Raw genomic sequence first — 17,715 nt, 5'->3', positions numbered from 1 at the left:
TTTTTGATATTTCTACGAAGACGAAGTTATATAGAAAATGAAGAATACTACAATCAGACCATATCCCTAGAAAATTGCTTCAAGAAATGTCATTATGAAGAGGAAATGGACAAAAATTTGTGAAGAAAAATCACGAAAAAGGAAATCACATCATGAATATTCATATCATGGGCGGTCCCACATTTGCATGTTATAGCGAGTTTTCCATTATTTAATAAATATTGGCATTATTTAATAAATAATGGCGTTATTTAATAAATAATCGCATTATTTAATAAATAATGGTTATTTGTATATAAATAATGATTATTTGTATATAATGGCAAACTGTAAAAATTGTTTATAAATAATGATTATTTATAAATAATGGGATATTGAAACAAAATTATTATTTATAAATAATGAAGTAGATATTTCATTATTTAACAAATAATCTTTATTTATAAATAATGGAAAACTCGAACATTAAATAATGATTATTTATAAATAATGAGAATAATGGTGCACTCGAAAAATTATTTATAAATAATGAAGTAGACGTTTTCATTATTTAACAAATAATCATTATTTATAAATAATGGAAAACTCAACAAATTATTTATAAATAATGAAAAACAAATAATCATTATTTATAAATAATGAAAAACAAATAATCATTATTTGTAAATAATGAAAAACAAATAATCATTATTTATAAATAATGAAAAACAAATAATCATTATTTATAAATAATGAAAAACAAATAATCATTATTTATAAATAATGAAAAACAAATAATCATTATTTGTAAATAATGAAAAACAAATAATCATTATTTATAAATAATGAAAAACAAATAATCATTATTTATAAATAATGGAATGTCGAACTATTATTATTTACAAATAATGAAGTATTACTTGGAATTATATATAAATAATTAGAAATGATATTTTATATAATAGTAGTTATTTACAAATAAAATGTAAATTATATATAAATAATAGTTATTATTTAATAAATAATGATTATATAACAAATAATTGTTCTATATAATATTGGTACATTCGGCGCCTCATAAAATAATACATACTGCAACTTGGCGTATTTCAAAACCTATTGGTCCATCGTTGTTTCGTTTCCGGTATGAGCATTAGTTACTGGTAAAAAGTTGCATTACGCTTCTTATCTAAAAATAAATAACTCGTTTAAAGCGTCAGCATGAACCAACCAATGTTTTTCGTCACATTTTTTTTCGAAAAATGGGTAAAAATCACGGTGCATGGTCATTTCCTTTGGGTCACTTTCAGGCTATAGACGACTGATTCAATGGCTGAGCTAGTTTCAACTTTGTGGTGTTTTTTTTTTCGCCTAATATGGAAAGATATAATCATGGTAACTTTATTGAGATATTAAAGCATCACACATTTCATTCTAAAATGGGACAAAAGATTCAGGGTCTGCTACAAACTAGAGATCTTTGTTACGAAATATTTAATAGATCAATGTATGATTTTGCCAAAGTATGATGACGACCAATAAAAGAAAGGTTGACCCTATAACAGGATGCGAGTAAGCTTTCATCGTTGTAACGCTTTTGTCATTATAATCTACGACGTCAGTAGAGTTATTGTCAAGTTCATGAATATTCATATCCTTACTTTTTCAGATTTTGCCTGCAATTTTGTACTGGTTATTAAACTTAAATCATTAAATTACATGAATACGTCATTAATTTCGCTCCAGAGAGTAACACAGAGATTTGAGGTTTCTAATTCTCAAAATTTGACAAAAATTCTACAGACCCATCAAATCATGTGACTGTTTTCTCTTTGTAGAGTGAGATGATTAACTGCTTTATATCGCAGATAAGATTTGATCAAGTACGGTGACCGATGAATGGAGAGCATACTTACCTGGCGCAGGGGTCGCATTGATCAAGAAGGATGCACCCCCAGGGCGAGGCTTGCCATTGCACTCCGGCTTGCTGAACCTTGCGATTCCCCCAAACGTGGGGAACTCGGGCGTACAATTTATGATAGCGGAGATCTGCGTTCGCGCTATCTCCTACAATTCAACCAATGCAAAGAAAGATAATAGAATGACAACAAATGATTCCATGGTTTTAAGAATTAATTCATCTCTTAATTTTGTTCATTTCAACCATTTCAGGTATTAGGTCTATATGCATGAATTTTCGAACCATTGGATTCTTCATTTCTTTTTGGAATGGGATTGCTATCCCTTTAATAAAAGCTCGGGTTTTAATCAGCGTAACAATAATAGTATATTCCTTTAGTGCGAAATGTATGTCGAAATATACTTGGCTAAGTTTTGAAAGATTTGGATTAAAATTTGAAAGATTGATTTTCCAGCTAATTGGCTCGCTCATTATACTAGGTCGCAAGTTTCCGATAAAAAGCACCCTAAAGTAGTTTTCTCATTGAAACAACCTCTGTAAAAACATCTTTTAAGGTAATCCTACCAAATAATACATACTGCAACTTGGCGTATTTCAAAACCTATTGGTCCATCGTTGTTTCGTTTCCGGTATGAGCATTAGTTACTGGTAAAAAGTTGCATTACGCTTCTTATCTAAAAATAAATAACTCGTTAAAAGCGTCAGCATGAACCAACCAATGTTTTTCGTCACATTTTTTTTCAAAAAATGGGTAAAAATCACGGTGCATGGTCATTTCCTTTGGGTCACTTTCAGGCTATTGACGACTGATTCAATGGCTGAGCTAGTTTCAACTTTGTGGTGTTTTTTTTTCGCCTAATATGGAAAGATATAATCATGGTAACTTTATTGAGATATTAAAGCATCACACATTTCATTCTAAAATGGGACAAAAGATTCAGGGTCTGCTACAAACTACAGATCTTTGTTACGAAATATTTAATAGATCAATGTATGATTTTGCCAAAGTATGATGACGACCAATAAAATAAAGGTTGACCCTATAACAGGATGCGAGTAAGCTTTCATCGTTGTAACGCTTTTGTCATTATAATCTACGACGTCAGTAGAGTTATTGTCAAGTTCATGAATATTCATATCCTTACTTTTTCAGATTTTGCCTGCAATTTTGTACTGGTTATTAAACTTAAATCATTAAATTACATGAATACGTCATTAATTTCGCTCCAGAGAGTAACACAGAGATTTGAGGTTTCTAATTCTCAAAATTTGACAAAAATTCTACAGACCCATCAAATCATGTGACTGTTTTCTCTTTGTAGAGTGAGATGATTAACTGCTTTATATCGCAGATAAGATTTGAACAAGTACGGTGACCGATGAATGGAGAGCATACTTACCTGGCGCAGGGGTCGCATTGATCAAGAAGGATGCACCCCCAGGGCGAGGCTTGCCATTGCACTCCGGCTTGCTGAACCTTGCGATTCCCCCAAACGTGGGGAACTCGGGCGTACAATTTATGATAGCGGAGATCTGCGTTCGCGCTATCTCCTACAATTCAACCAATGCAAAGAAAGATAATAGAATGACAACAAATGATTCCATGGTTTTAAGAATTAATTCATCTCTTAATTTTGTTCATTTCAACCATTTCAGGTATTAGGTCTATATGCATGAATTTTCGAACCATTGGATTCTTCATTTCTTTTTGGAATGGGATTGCTATCCCTTTAATAAAAGCTCGGGTTTTAATCAGCGTAACAATAATAGTATATTCCTTTAGTGCGAAATGTATGTCGAAATATACTTGGCTAAGTTTTGAAAGATTTGGATTAAAATTTGAAAGATTGATTTTCCAGCTAATTGGCTCGCTCATTATACTAGGTCGCAAGTTTCCGATAAAAAGCACCCTAAAGTAGTTTTCTCATTGAAACAACCTCTGTAAAAACATCTTTTAAGGTAATCCTACCAAATAATACATACTGCAACTTGGCGTATTTCAAAACCTATTGGTCCATCGTTGTTTCGTTTCCGGTATGAGCATTAGTTACTGGTAAAAAGTTGCATTACGCTTCTTATCTAAAAATAAATAACTCGTTAAAAGCGTCAGCATGAACCAACCAATGTTTTTCGTCACATTTTTTTTCAAAAAATGGGTAAAAATCACGGTGCATGGTCATTTCCTTTGGGTCACTTTCAGGCTATTGACGACTGATTCAATGGCTGAGCTAGTTTCAACTTTGTGGTGTTTTTTTTTCGCCTAATATGGAAAGATATAATCATGGTAACTTTATTGAGATATTAAAGCATCACACATTTCATTCTAAAATGGGACAAAAGATTCAGGGTCTGCTACAAACTACAGATCTTTGTTACGAAATATTTAATAGATCAATGTATGATTTTGCCAAAGTATGATGACGACCAATAAAATAAAGGTTGACCCTATAACAGGATGCGAGTAAGCTTTCATCGTTGTAACGCTTTTGTCATTATAATCTACGACGTCAGTAGAGTTATTGTCAAGTTCATGAATATTCATATCCTTACTTTTTCAGATTTTGCCTGCAATTTTGTACTGGTTATTAAACTTAAATCATTAAATTACATGAATACGTCATTAATTTCGCTCCAGAGAGTAACACAGAGATTTGAGGTTTCTAATTCTCAAAATTTGACAAAAATTCTACAGACCCATCAAATCATGTGACTGTTTTCTCTTTGTAGAGTGAGATGATTAACTGCTTTATATCGCAGATAAGATTTGAACAAGTACGGTGACCGATGAATGGAGAGCATACTTACCTGGCGCAGGGGTCGCATTGATCAAGAAGGATGCACCCCCAGGGCGAGGCTTGCCATTGCACTCCGGCTTGCTGAACCTTGCGATTCCCCCAAACGTGGGGAACTCGGGCGTACAATTTATGATAGCGGAGATCTGCGTTCGCGCTATCTCCTACAATTCAACCAATGCAAAGAAAGATAATAGAATGACAACAAATGATTCCATGGTTTTAAGAATTAATTCATCTCTTAATTTTGTTCATTTCAACCATTTCAGGTATTAGGTCTATATGCATGAATTTTCGAACCATTGGATTCTTCATTTCTTTTTGGAATGGGATTGCTATCCCTTTAATAAAAGCTCGGGTTTTAATCAGCGTAACAATAATAGTATATTCCTTTAGTGCGAAATGTATGTCGAAATATACTTGGCTAAGTTTTGAAAGATTTGGATTAAAATTTGAAAGATTGATTTTCCAGCTAATTGGCTCGCTCATTATACTAGGTCGCAAGTTTCCGATAAAAAGCACCCTAAAGTAGTTTTCTCATTGAAACAACCTCTGTAAAAACATCTTTTAAGGTAATCCTACCAAATAATACATACTGCAACTTGGCGTATTTCAAAACCTATTGGTCCATCGTTGTTTCGTTTCCGGTATGAGCATTAGTTACTGGTAAAAAGTTGCATTACGCTTCTTATCTAAAAATAAATAACTCGTTAAAAGCGTCAGCATGAACCAACCAATGTTTTTCGTCACATTTTTTTTCAAAAAATGGGTAAAAATCACGGTGCATGGTCATTTCCTTTGGGTCACTTTCAGGCTATTGACGACTGATTCAATGGCTGAGCTAGTTTCAACTTTGTGGTGTTTTTTTTTCGCCTAATATGGAAAGATATAATCATGGTAACTTTATTGAGATATTAAAGCATCACACATTTCATTCTAAAATGGGACAAAAGATTCAGGGTCTGCTACAAACTACAGATCTTTGTTACGAAATATTTAATAGATCAATGTATGATTTTGCCAAAGTATGATGACGACCAATAAAATAAAGGTTGACCCTATAACAGGATGCGAGTAAGCTTTCATCGTTGTAACGCTTTTGTCATTATAATCTACGACGTCAGTAGAGTTATTGTCAAGTTCATGAATATTCATATCCTTACTTTTTCAGATTTTGCCTGCAATTTTGTACTGGTTATTAAACTTAAATCATTAAATTACATGAATACGTCATTAATTTCGCTCCAGAGAGTAACACAGAGATTTGAGGTTTCTAATTCTCAAAATTTGACAAAAATTCTACAGACCCATCAAATCATGTGACTGTTTTCTCTTTGTAGAGTGAGATGATTAACTGCTTTATATCGCAGATAAGATTTGATCAAGTACGGTGACCGATGAATGGAGAGCATACTTACCTGGCGCAGGGGTCGCATTGATCAAGAAGGATGCACCCCCAGGGCGAGGCTTGCCATTGCACTCCGGCTTGCTGAACCTTGCGATTCCCCCAAACGTGGGGAACTCGGGCGTACAATTTATGATAGCGGAGATCTGCGTTCGCGCTATCTCCTACAATTCAACCAATGCAAAGAAAGATAATAGAATGACAACAAATGATTCCATGGTTTTAAGAATTAATTCATCTCTTAATTTTGTTCATTTCAACCATTTCAGGTATTAGGTCTATATGCATGAATTTTCGAACCATTGGATTCTTCATTTCTTTTTGGAATGGGATTGCTATCCCTTTAATAAAAGCTCGGGTTTTAATCAGCGTAACAATAATAGTATATTCCTTTAGTGCGAAATGTATGTCGAAATATACTTGGCTAAGTTTTGAAAGATTTGGATTAAAATTTGAAAGATTGATTTTCCAGCTAATTGGCTCGCTCATTATACTAGGTCGCAAGTTTCCGATAAAAAGCACCCTAAAGTAGTTTTCTCATTGAAACAACCTCTGTAAAAACATCTTTTAAGGTAATCCTACCAAATAATACATACTGCAACTTGGCGTATTTCAAAACCTATTGGTCCATCGTTGTTTCGTTTCCGGTATGAGCATTAGTTACTGGTAAAAAGTTGCATTACGCTTCTTATCTAAAAATAAATAACTCGTTAAAAGCGTCAGCATGAACCAACCAATGTTTTTCGTCACATTTTTTTTCAAAAAATGGGTAAAAATCACGGTGCATGGTCATTTCCTTTGGGTCACTTTCAGGCTATTGACGACTGATTCAATGGCTGAGCTAGTTTCAACTTTGTGGTGTTTTTTTTTCGCCTAATATGGAAAGATATAATCATGGTAACTTTATTGAGATATTAAAGCATCACACATTTCATTCTAAAATGGGACAAAAGATTCAGGGTCTGCTACAAACTACAGATCTTTGTTACGAAATATTTAATAGATCAATGTATGATTTTGCCAAAGTATGATGACGACCAATAAAATAAAGGTTGACCCTATAACAGGATGCGAGTAAGCTTTCATCGTTGTAACGCTTTTGTCATTATAATCTACGACGTCAGTAGAGTTATTGTCAAGTTCATGAATATTCATATCCTTACTTTTTCAGATTTTGCCTGCAATTTTGTACTGGTTATTAAACTTAAATCATTAAATTACATGAATACGTCATTAATTTCGCTCCAGAGAGTAACACAGAGATTTGAGGTTTCTAATTCTCAAAATTTGACAAAAATTCTACAGACCCATCAAATCATGTGACTGTTTTCTCTTTGTAGAGTGAGATGATTAACTGCTTTATATCGCAGATAAGATTTGAACAAGTACGGTGACCGATGAATGGAGAGCATACTTACCTGGCGCAGGGGTCGCATTGATCAAGAAGGATGCACCCCCAGGGCGAGGCTTGCCATTGCACTCCGGCTTGCTGAACCTTGCGATTCCCCCAAACGTGGGGAACTCGGGCGTACAATTTATGATAGCGGAGATCTGCGTTCGCGCTATCTCCTACAATTCAACCAATGCAAAGAAAGATAATAGAATGACAACAAATGATTCCATGGTTTTAAGAATTAATTCATCTCTTAATTTTGTTCATTTCAACCATTTCAGGTATTAGGTCTATATGCATGAATTTTCGAACCATTGGATTCTTCATTTCTTTTTGGAATGGGATTGCTATCCCTTTAATAAAAGCTCGGGTTTTAATCAGCGTAACAATAATAGTATATTCCTTTAGTGCGAAATGTATGTCGAAATATACTTGGCTAAGTTTTGAAAGATTTGGATTAAAATTTGAAAGATTGATTTTCCAGCTAATTGGCTCGCTCATTATACTAGGTCGCAAGTTTCCGATAAAAAGCACCCTAAAGTAGTTTTCTCATTGAAACAACCTCTGTAAAAACATCTTTTAAGGTAATCCTACCAAATAATACATACTGCAACTTGGCGTATTTCAAAACCTATTGGTCCATCGTTGTTTCGTTTCCGGTATGAGCATTAGTTACTGGTAAAAAGTTGCATTACGCTTCTTATCTAAAAATAAATAACTCGTTAAAAGCGTCAGCATGAACCAACCAATGTTTTTCGTCACATTTTTTTTCAAAAAATGGGTAAAAATCACGGTGCATGGTCATTTCCTTTGGGTCACTTTCAGGCTATTGACGACTGATTCAATGGCTGAGCTAGTTTCAACTTTGTGGTGTTTTTTTTTCGCCTAATATGGAAAGATATAATCATGGTAACTTTATTGAGATATTAAAGCATCACACATTTCATTCTAAAATGGGACAAAAGATTCAGGGTCTGCTACAAACTACAGATCTTTGTTACGAAATATTTAATAGATCAATGTATGATTTTGCCAAAGTATGATGACGACCAATAAAATAAAGGTTGACCCTATAACAGGATGCGAGTAAGCTTTCATCGTTGTAACGCTTTTGTCATTATAATCTACGACGTCAGTAGAGTTATTGTCAAGTTCATGAATATTCATATCCTTACTTTTTCAGATTTTGCCTGCAATTTTGTACTGGTTATTAAACTTAAATCATTAAATTACATGAATACGTCATTAATTTCGCTCCAGAGAGTAACACAGAGATTTGAGGTTTCTAATTCTCAAAATTTGACAAAAATTCTACAGACCCATCAAATCATGTGACTGTTTTCTCTTTGTAGAGTGAGATGATTAACTGCTTTATATCGCAGATAAGATTTGATCAAGTACGGTGACCGATGAATGGAGAGCATACTTACCTGGCGCAGGGGTCGCATTGATCAAGAAGGATGCACCCCCAGGGCGAGGCTTGCCATTGCACTCCGGCTTGCTGAACCTTGCGATTCCCCCAAACGTGGGGAACTCGGGCGTACAATTTATGATAGCGGAGATCTGCGTTCGCGCTATCTCCTACAATTCAACCAATGCAAAGAAAGATAATAGAATGACAACAAATGATTCCATGGTTTTAAGAATTAATTCATCTCTTAATTTTGTTCATTTCAACCATTTCAGGTATTAGGTCTATATGCATGAATTTTCGAACCATTGGATTCTTCATTTCTTTTTGGAATGGGATTGCTATCCCTTTAATAAAAGCTCGGGTTTTAATCAGCGTAACAATAATAGTATATTCCTTTAGTGCGAAATGTATGTCGAAATATACTTGGCTAAGTTTTGAAAGATTTGGATTAAAATTTGAAAGATTGATTTTCCAGCTAATTGGCTCGCTCATTATACTAGGTCGCAAGTTTCCGATAAAAAGCACCCTAAAGTAGTTTTCTCATTGAAACAACCTCTGTAAAAACATCTTTTAAGGTAATCCTACCAAATAATACATACTGCAACTTGGCGTATTTCAAAACCTATTGGTCCATCGTTGTTTCGTTTCCGGTATGAGCATTAGTTACTGGTAAAAAGTTGCATTACGCTTCTTATCTAAAAATAAATAACTCGTTAAAAGCGTCAGCATGAACCAACCAATGTTTTTCGTCACATTTTTTTTCAAAAAATGGGTAAAAATCACGGTGCATGGTCATTTCCTTTGGGTCACTTTCAGGCTATTGACGACTGATTCAATGGCTGAGCTAGTTTCAACTTTGTGGTGTTTTTTTTTCGCCTAATATGGAAAGATATAATCATGGTAACTTTATTGAGATATTAAAGCATCACACATTTCATTCTAAAATGGGACAAAAGATTCAGGGTCTGCTACAAACTACAGATCTTTGTTACGAAATATTTAATAGATCAATGTATGATTTTGCCAAAGTATGATGACGACCAATAAAATAAAGGTTGACCCTATAACAGGATGCGAGTAAGCTTTCATCGTTGTAACGCTTTTGTCATTATAATCTACGACGTCAGTAGAGTTATTGTCAAGTTCATGAATATTCATATCCTTACTTTTTCAGATTTTGCCTGCAATTTTGTACTGGTTATTAAACTTAAATCATTAAATTACATGAATACGTCATTAATTTCGCTCCAGAGAGTAACACAGAGATTTGAGGTTTCTAATTCTCAAAATTTGACAAAAATTCTACAGACCCATCAAATCATGTGACTGTTTTCTCTTTGTAGAGTGAGATGATTAACTGCTTTATATCGCAGATAAGATTTGATCAAGTACGGTGACCGATGAATGGAGAGCATACTTACCTGGCGCAGGGGTCGCATTGATCAAGAAGGATGCACCCCCAGGGCGAGGCTTGCCATTGCACTCCGGCTTGCTGAACCTTGCGATTCCCCCAAACGTGGGGAACTCGGGCGTACAATTTATGATAGCGGAGATCTGCGTTCGCGCTATCTCCTACAATTCAACCAATGCAAAGAAAGATAATAGAATGACAACAAATGATTCCATGGTTTTAAGAATTAATTCATCTCTTAATTTTGTTCATTTCAACCATTTCAGGTATTAGGTCTATATGCATGAATTTTCGAACCATTGGATTCTTCATTTCTTTTTGGAATGGGATTGCTATCCCTTTAATAAAAGCTCGGGTTTTAATCAGCGTAACAATAATAGTATATTCCTTTAGTGCGAAATGTATGTCGAAATATACTTGGCTAAGTTTTGAAAGATTTGGATTAAAATTTGAAAGATTGATTTTCCAGCTAATTGGCTCGCTCATTATACTAGGTCGCAAGTTTCCGATAAAAAGCACCCTAAAGTAGTTTTCTCATTGAAACAACCTCTGTAAAAACATCTTTTAAGGTAATCCTACCAAATAATACATACTGCAACTTGGCGTATTTCAAAACCTATTGGTCCATCGTTGTTTCGTTTCCGGTATGAGCATTAGTTACTGGTAAAAAGTTGCATTACGCTTCTTATCTAAAAATAAATAACTCGTTAAAAGCGTCAGCATGAACCAACCAATGTTTTTCGTCACATTTTTTTTCAAAAAATGGGTAAAAATCACGGTGCATGGTCATTTCCTTTGGGTCACTTTCAGGCTATTGACGACTGATTCAATGGCTGAGCTAGTTTCAACTTTGTGGTGTTTTTTTTTCGCCTAATATGGAAAGATATAATCATGGTAACTTTATTGAGATATTAAAGCATCACACATTTCATTCTAAAATGGGACAAAAGATTCAGGGTCTGCTACAAACTACAGATCTTTGTTACGAAATATTTAATAGATCAATGTATGATTTTGCCAAAGTATGATGACGACCAATAAAATAAAGGTTGACCCTATAACAGGATGCGAGTAAGCTTTCATCGTTGTAACGCTTTTGTCATTATAATCTACGACGTCAGTAGAGTTATTGTCAAGTTCATGAATATTCATATCCTTACTTTTTCAGATTTTGCCTGCAATTTTGTACTGGTTATTAAACTTAAATCATTAAATTACATGAATACGTCATTAATTTCGCTCCAGAGAGTAACACAGAGATTTGAGGTTTCTAATTCTCAAAATTTGACAAAAATTCTACAGACCCATCAAATCATGTGACTGTTTTCTCTTTGTAGAGTGAGATGATTAACTGCTTTATATCGCAGATAAGATTTGATCAAGTACGGTGACCGATGAATGGAGAGCATACTTACCTGGCGCAGGGGTCGCATTGATCAAGAAGGATGCACCCCCAGGGCGAGGCTTGCCATTGCACTCCGGCTTGCTGAACCTTGCGATTCCCCCAAACGTGGGGAACTCGGGCGTACAATTTATGATAGCGGAGATCTGCGTTCGCGCTATCTCCTACAATTCAACCAATGCAAAGAAAGATAATAGAATGACAACAAATGATTCCATGGTTTTAAGAATTAATTCATCTCTTAATTTTGTTCATTTCAACCATTTCAGGTATTAGGTCTATATGCATGAATTTTCGAACCATTGGATTCTTCATTTCTTTTTGGAATGGGATTGCTATCCCTTTAATAAAAGCTCGGGTTTTAATCAGCGTAACAATAATAGTATATTCCTTTAGTGCGAAATGTATGTCGAAATATACTTGGCTAAGTTTTGAAAGATTTTGATTAAAATTTGAAAGATTGATTTTCCAGCTAATTGGCTCGCTCATTATACTAGGTCGCAAGTTTCCGATAAAAAGCACCCTAAAGTAGTTTTCTCATTGAAACAACCTCTGTAAAAACATCTTTTAAGGTAATCCTACCAAATAATACATACTGCAACTTGGCGTATTTCAAAACCTATTGGTCCATCGTTGTTTCGTTTCCGGTATGAGCATTAGTTACTGGTAAAAAGTTGCATTACGCTTCTTATCTAAAAATAAATAACTCGTTAAAAGCGTCAGCATGAACCAACCAATGTTTTTCGTCACATTTTTTTTCAAAAAATGGGTAAAAATCACGGTGCATGGTCATTTCCTTTGGGTCACTTTCAGGCTATTGACGACTGATTCAATGGCTGAGCTAGTTTCAACTTTGTGGTGTTTTTTTTTCGCCTAATATGGAAAGATATAATCATGGTAACTTTATTGAGATATTAAAGCATCACACATTTCATTCTAAAATGGGACAAAAGATTCAGGGTCTGCTACAAACTACAGATCTTTGTTACGAAATATTTAATAGATCAATGTATGATTTTGCCAAAGTATGATGACGACCAATAAAATAAAGGTTGACCCTATAACAGGATGCGAGTAAGCTTTCATCGTTGTAACGCTTTTGTCATTATAATCTACGACGTCAGTAGAGTTATTGTCAAGTTCATGAATATTCATATCCTTACTTTTTCAGATTTTGCCTGCAATTTTGTACTGGTTATTAAACTTAAATCATTAAATTACATGAATACGTCATTAATTTCGCTCCAGAGAGTAACACAGAGATTTGAGGTTTCTAATTCTCAAAATTTGACAAAAATTCTACAGACCCATCAAATCATGTGACTGTTTTCTCTTTGTAGAGTGAGATGATTAACTGCTTTATATCGCAGATAAGATTTGAACAAGTACGGTGACCGATGAATGGAGAGCATACTTACCTGGCGCAGGGGTCGCATTGATCAAGAAGGATGCACCCCCAGGGCGAGGCTTGCCATTGCACTCCGGCTTGCTGAACCTTGCGATTCCCCCAAACGTGGGGAACTCGGGCGTACAATTTATGATAGCGGAGATCTGCGTTCGCGCTATCTCCTACAATTCAACCAATGCAAAGAAAGATAATAGAATGACAACAAATGATTCCATGGTTTTAAGAATTAATTCATCTCTTAATTTTGTTCATTTCAACCATTTCAGGTATTAGGTCTATATGCATGAATTTTCGAACCATTGGATTCTTCATTTCTTTTTGGAATGGGATTGCTATCCCTTTAATAAAAGCTCGGGTTTTAATCAGCGTAACAATAATAGTATATTCCTTTAGTGCGAAATGTATGTCGAAATATACTTGGCTAAGTTTTGAAAGATTTGGATTAAAATTTGAAAGATTGATTTTCCAGCTAATTGGCTCGCTCATTATACTAGGTCGCAAGTTTCCGATAAAAAGCACCCTAAAGTAGTTTTCTCATTGAAACAACCTCTGTAAAAACATCTTTTAAGGTAATCCTACCAAATAATACATACTGCAACTTGGCGTATTTCAAAACCTATTGGTCCATCGTTGTTTCGTTTCCGGTATGAGCATTAGTTACTGGTAAAAAGTTGCATTACGCTTCTTATCTAAAAATAAATAACTCGTTAAAAGCGTCAGCATGAACCAACCAATGTTTTTCGTCACATTTTTTTTCAAAAAATGGGTAAAAATCACGGTGCATGGTCATTTCCTTTGGGTCACTTTCAGGCTATTGACGACTGATTCAATGGCTGAGCTAGTTTCAACTTTGTGGTGTTTTTTTTTCGCCTAATATGGAAAGATATAATCATGGTAACTTTATTGAGATATTAAAGCATCACACATTTCATTCTAAAATGGGACAAAAGATTCAGGGTCTGCTACAAACTACAGATCTTTGTTACGAAATATTTAATAGATCAATGTATGATTTTGCCAAAGTATGATGACGACCAATAAAATAAAGGTTGACCCTATAACAGGATGCGAGTAAGCTTTCATCGTTGTAACGCTTTTGTCATTATAATCTACGACGTCAGTAGAGTTATTGTCAAGTTCATGAATATTCATATCCTTACTTTTTCAGATTTTGCCTGCAATTTTGTACTGGTTATTAAACTTAAATCATTAAATTACATGAATACGTCATTAATTTCGCTCCAGAGAGTAACACAGAGATTTGAGGTTTCTAATTCTCAAAATTTGACAAAAATTCTACAGACCCATCAAATCATGTGACTGTTTTCTCTTTGTAGAGTGAGATGATTAACTGCTTTATATCGCAGATAAGATTTGATCAAGTACGGTGACCGATGAATGGAGAGCATACTTACCTGGCGCAGGGGTCGCATTGATCAAGAAGGATGCACCCCCAGGGCGAGGCTTGCCATTGCACTCCGGCTTGCTGAACCTTGCGATTCCCCCAAACGTGGGGAACTCGGGCGTACAATTTATGATAGCGGAGATCTGCGTTCGCGCTATCTCCTACAATTCAACCAATGCAAAGAAAGATAATAGAATGACAACAAATGATTCCATGGTTTTAAGAATTAATTCATCTCTTAATTTTGTTCATTTCAACCATTTCAGGTATTAGGTCTATATGCATGAATTTTCGAACCATTGGATTCTTCATTTCTTTTTGGAATGGGATTGCTATCCCTTTAATAAAAGCTCGGGTTTTAATCAGCGTAACAATAATAGTATATTCCTTTAGTGCGAAATGTATGTCGAAATATACTTGGCTAAGTTTTGAAAGATTTGGATTAAAATTTGAAAGATTGATTTTCCAGCTAATTGGCTCGCTCATTATACTAGGTCGCAAGTTTCCGATAAAAAGCACCCTAAAGTAGTTTTCTCATTGAAACAACCTCTGTAAAAACATCTTTTAAGGTAATCCTACCAAATAATACATACTGCAACTTGGCGTATTTCAAAACCTATTGGTCCATCGTTGTTTCGTTTCCGGTATGAGCATTAGTTACTGGTAAAAAGTTGCATTACGCTTCTTATCTAAAAATAAATAACTCGTTTAAAGCGTCAGCATGAACCAACCAATGTTTTTCGTCACATTTTTTTTCGAAAAATGGGTAAAAATCACGGTGCATGGTCATTTCCTTTGGGTCACTTTCAGGCTATAGACGACTGATTCAATGGCTGAGCTAGTTTCAACTTTGTGGTGTTTTTTTTTCGCCTAATATGGAAAGATATAATCATGGTAACTTTATTGAGATATTAAAGCATCACACATTTCATTCTAAAATGGGACAAAAGATTCAGGGTCTGCTACAAACTACAGATCTTTGTTACGAAATATTTAATAGATCAATGTATGATTTTGCCAAAGTATGATGACGACCAATAAAAGAAAGGTTGACCCTATAACAGGATGCGAGTAAGCTTTCATCGTTGTAACGCTTTTGTCATTATAATCTACGACGTCAGTAGAGTTATTGTCAAGTTCATGAATATTCATATCCTTACTTTTTCAGATTTTGCCTGCAATTTTGTACTGGTTATTAAACTTAAATCATTAAATTACATGAATACGTCATTAATTTCGCTCCAGAGAGTAACACAGAGATTTGAGGTTTCTAATTCTCAAAATTTGACAAAAATTCTACAGACCCATCAAATCATGTGACTGTTTTCTCTTTGTAGAGTGAGATGATTAACTGCTTTATATCGCAGATAAGATTTGATCAAGTACGGTGACCGATGAATGGAGAGCATACTTACCTGGCGCAGGGGTCGCATTGATCAAGAAGGATGCACCCCCAGGGCGAGGCTTGCCATTGCACTCCGGCTTGCTGAACCTTGCGATTCCCCCAAACGTGGGGAACTCGGGCGTACAATTTATGATAGCGGAGATCTGCGTTCGCGCTATCTCCTACAATTCAACCAATGCAAAGAAAGATAATAGAATGACAACAAATGATTCCATGGTTTTAAGAATTAATTCATCTCTTAATTTTGTTCATTTCAACCATTTCAGGTATTAGGTCTATATGCATGAATTTTCGAACCATTGGATTCTTCATTTCTTTTTGGAATGGGATTGCTATCCCTTTAATAAAAGCTCGGGTTTTAATCAGCGTAACAATAATAGTATATTCCTTTAGTGCGAAATGTATGTCGAAATATACTTGGCTAAGTTTTGAAAGATTTGGATTAAAATTTGAAAGATTGATTTTCCAGCTAATTGGCTCGCTCATTATACTAGGTCGCAAGTTTCCGATAAAAAGCACCCTAAAGTAGTTTTCTCATTGAAACAACCTCTGTAAAAACATTTTTTAAGGTAATCCTACCAAATAATACATACTGCAACTTGGCGTATTTCAAAACCTATTGGTCCATCGTTGTTTCGTTTCCGGTATGAGCATTAGTTACTGGTAAAAAGTTGCATTACGCTTCTTATCTAAAAATAAATAACTCGTTTAAAGCGTCAGCATGAACCAACCAATGTTTTTCGTCACATTTTTTTTCGAAAAATGGGTAAAAATCACGGTGCATGGTCATTTCCTTTGGGTCACTTTCAGGCTATAGACGACTGATTCAATGGCTGAGCTAGTTTCAACTTTGTGGTGTTTTTTTTCGCCTAATATGGAAAGATATAATCATGGTAACTTTATTGAGATATTAAAGCATCACACATTTCATTCTAAAATGGGACAAAAGATTCAGGGTCTGCTACAAACTAGAGATCTTTGTTACGAAATATTTAATAGATCAATGTATGATTTTGCCAAAGTATGATGACGACCAATAAAAGAAAGGTTGACCCTATAACAGGATGCGAGTAAGCTTTCATCGTTGTAACGCTTTTGTCATTATAATCTACGACGTCAGTAGAGTTATTGTCAAGTTCATGAATATTCATATCCTTACTTTTTCAGATTTTGCCTGCAATTTTGTACTGGTTATTAAACTTAAATCATTAAATTACATGAATACGTCATTAATTTCGCTCCAGAGAGTAACACAGAGATTTGAGGTTTCTAATTCTCAAAATTTGACAAAAATTCTACAGACCCATCAAATCATGTGACTGTTTTCTCTTTGTAGAGTGAGATGATTAACTGCTTTATATCGCAGATAAGATTTGATCAAGTACGGTGACCGATGAATGGAGAGCATACTTACCTGGCGCAGGGGTCGCATTGATCAAGAAGGATGCACCCCCAGGGCGAGGCTTGCCATTGCACTCCGGCTTGCTGAACCTTGCGATTCCCCCAAACGTGGGGAACTCGGGCGTACAATTTATGATAGCGGAGATCTGCGTTCGCGCTATCTCCTACAATTCAACCAATGCAAAGAAAGATAATAGAATGACAACAAATGATTACATGGTTTTAAGAATTAATTCATCTCTTAATTTTGTTCATTTCAACCATTTCAGGTATTAGGTCTATATGCATGAATTTTCGAACCATTGGATTCTTGATTTCTTTTTGGAATGGGATTGCTATCCCTTTAATAAAAGCTCGGGTTTTAATCAGCGTAACAATA

General features: G+C 34.8%; 12 non-coding genes across 12 annotated transcripts; all 12 read left to right on the top strand.

Annotated features, from left to right (window-relative positions):
- Nucleotides 1-1,887: 1,887 nt before the first annotated feature.
- On the top strand, nt 1,888-2,049 carry LOC135153380 (U1 spliceosomal RNA). The gene has a single exon (XR_010292834.1). It is a non-coding gene; the product is annotated as a U1 spliceosomal RNA (small nuclear RNA).
- Nucleotides 2,050-3,292: 1,243 nt separating this feature from the next.
- LOC135153379 (U1 spliceosomal RNA) lies at nt 3,293-3,454 on the top strand. Its single transcript, XR_010292833.1, has one exon. It is a non-coding gene; the product is annotated as a U1 spliceosomal RNA (small nuclear RNA).
- A 1,243-nt stretch (nt 3,455-4,697) lies between these two features.
- On the top strand, nt 4,698-4,859 carry LOC135153378 (U1 spliceosomal RNA). The gene has a single exon (XR_010292832.1). It is a non-coding gene; the product is annotated as a U1 spliceosomal RNA (small nuclear RNA).
- A 1,243-nt stretch (nt 4,860-6,102) lies between these two features.
- Nucleotides 6,103-6,264, top strand: LOC135153377 (U1 spliceosomal RNA). Its single transcript, XR_010292831.1, has one exon. It is a non-coding gene; the product is annotated as a U1 spliceosomal RNA (small nuclear RNA).
- Nucleotides 6,265-7,507: 1,243 nt separating this feature from the next.
- On the top strand, nt 7,508-7,669 carry LOC135153375 (U1 spliceosomal RNA). Its single transcript, XR_010292829.1, has one exon. It is a non-coding gene; the product is annotated as a U1 spliceosomal RNA (small nuclear RNA).
- A 1,243-nt stretch (nt 7,670-8,912) lies between these two features.
- Nucleotides 8,913-9,074, top strand: LOC135153374 (U1 spliceosomal RNA). Its single transcript, XR_010292828.1, has one exon. It is a non-coding gene; the product is annotated as a U1 spliceosomal RNA (small nuclear RNA).
- A 1,243-nt stretch (nt 9,075-10,317) lies between these two features.
- LOC135153373 (U1 spliceosomal RNA) lies at nt 10,318-10,479 on the top strand. The gene has a single exon (XR_010292827.1). It is a non-coding gene; the product is annotated as a U1 spliceosomal RNA (small nuclear RNA).
- Nucleotides 10,480-11,722: 1,243 nt separating this feature from the next.
- On the top strand, nt 11,723-11,884 carry LOC135153372 (U1 spliceosomal RNA). The gene has a single exon (XR_010292826.1). It is a non-coding gene; the product is annotated as a U1 spliceosomal RNA (small nuclear RNA).
- A 1,243-nt stretch (nt 11,885-13,127) lies between these two features.
- LOC135153371 (U1 spliceosomal RNA) lies at nt 13,128-13,289 on the top strand. Its single transcript, XR_010292825.1, has one exon. It is a non-coding gene; the product is annotated as a U1 spliceosomal RNA (small nuclear RNA).
- A 1,243-nt stretch (nt 13,290-14,532) lies between these two features.
- On the top strand, nt 14,533-14,694 carry LOC135153370 (U1 spliceosomal RNA). Its single transcript, XR_010292824.1, has one exon. It is a non-coding gene; the product is annotated as a U1 spliceosomal RNA (small nuclear RNA).
- A 1,243-nt stretch (nt 14,695-15,937) lies between these two features.
- LOC135153369 (U1 spliceosomal RNA) lies at nt 15,938-16,099 on the top strand. Its single transcript, XR_010292822.1, has one exon. It is a non-coding gene; the product is annotated as a U1 spliceosomal RNA (small nuclear RNA).
- Nucleotides 16,100-17,341: 1,242 nt separating this feature from the next.
- On the top strand, nt 17,342-17,503 carry LOC135153368 (U1 spliceosomal RNA). Its single transcript, XR_010292821.1, has one exon. It is a non-coding gene; the product is annotated as a U1 spliceosomal RNA (small nuclear RNA).
- The last annotated feature ends 212 nt before the right edge of the window (nt 17,504-17,715 follow it).

The sequence above is a fragment of the Lytechinus pictus genome, chromosome 2 (assembly GCF_037042905.1).
Source record: "Lytechinus pictus isolate F3 Inbred chromosome 2, Lp3.0, whole genome shotgun sequence".
Classification (NCBI taxonomy): Eukaryota; Metazoa; Echinodermata; class Echinoidea; order Temnopleuroida; family Toxopneustidae; genus Lytechinus; species Lytechinus pictus.
This window is presented reverse-complemented; position numbering and strand designations above follow the sequence as displayed.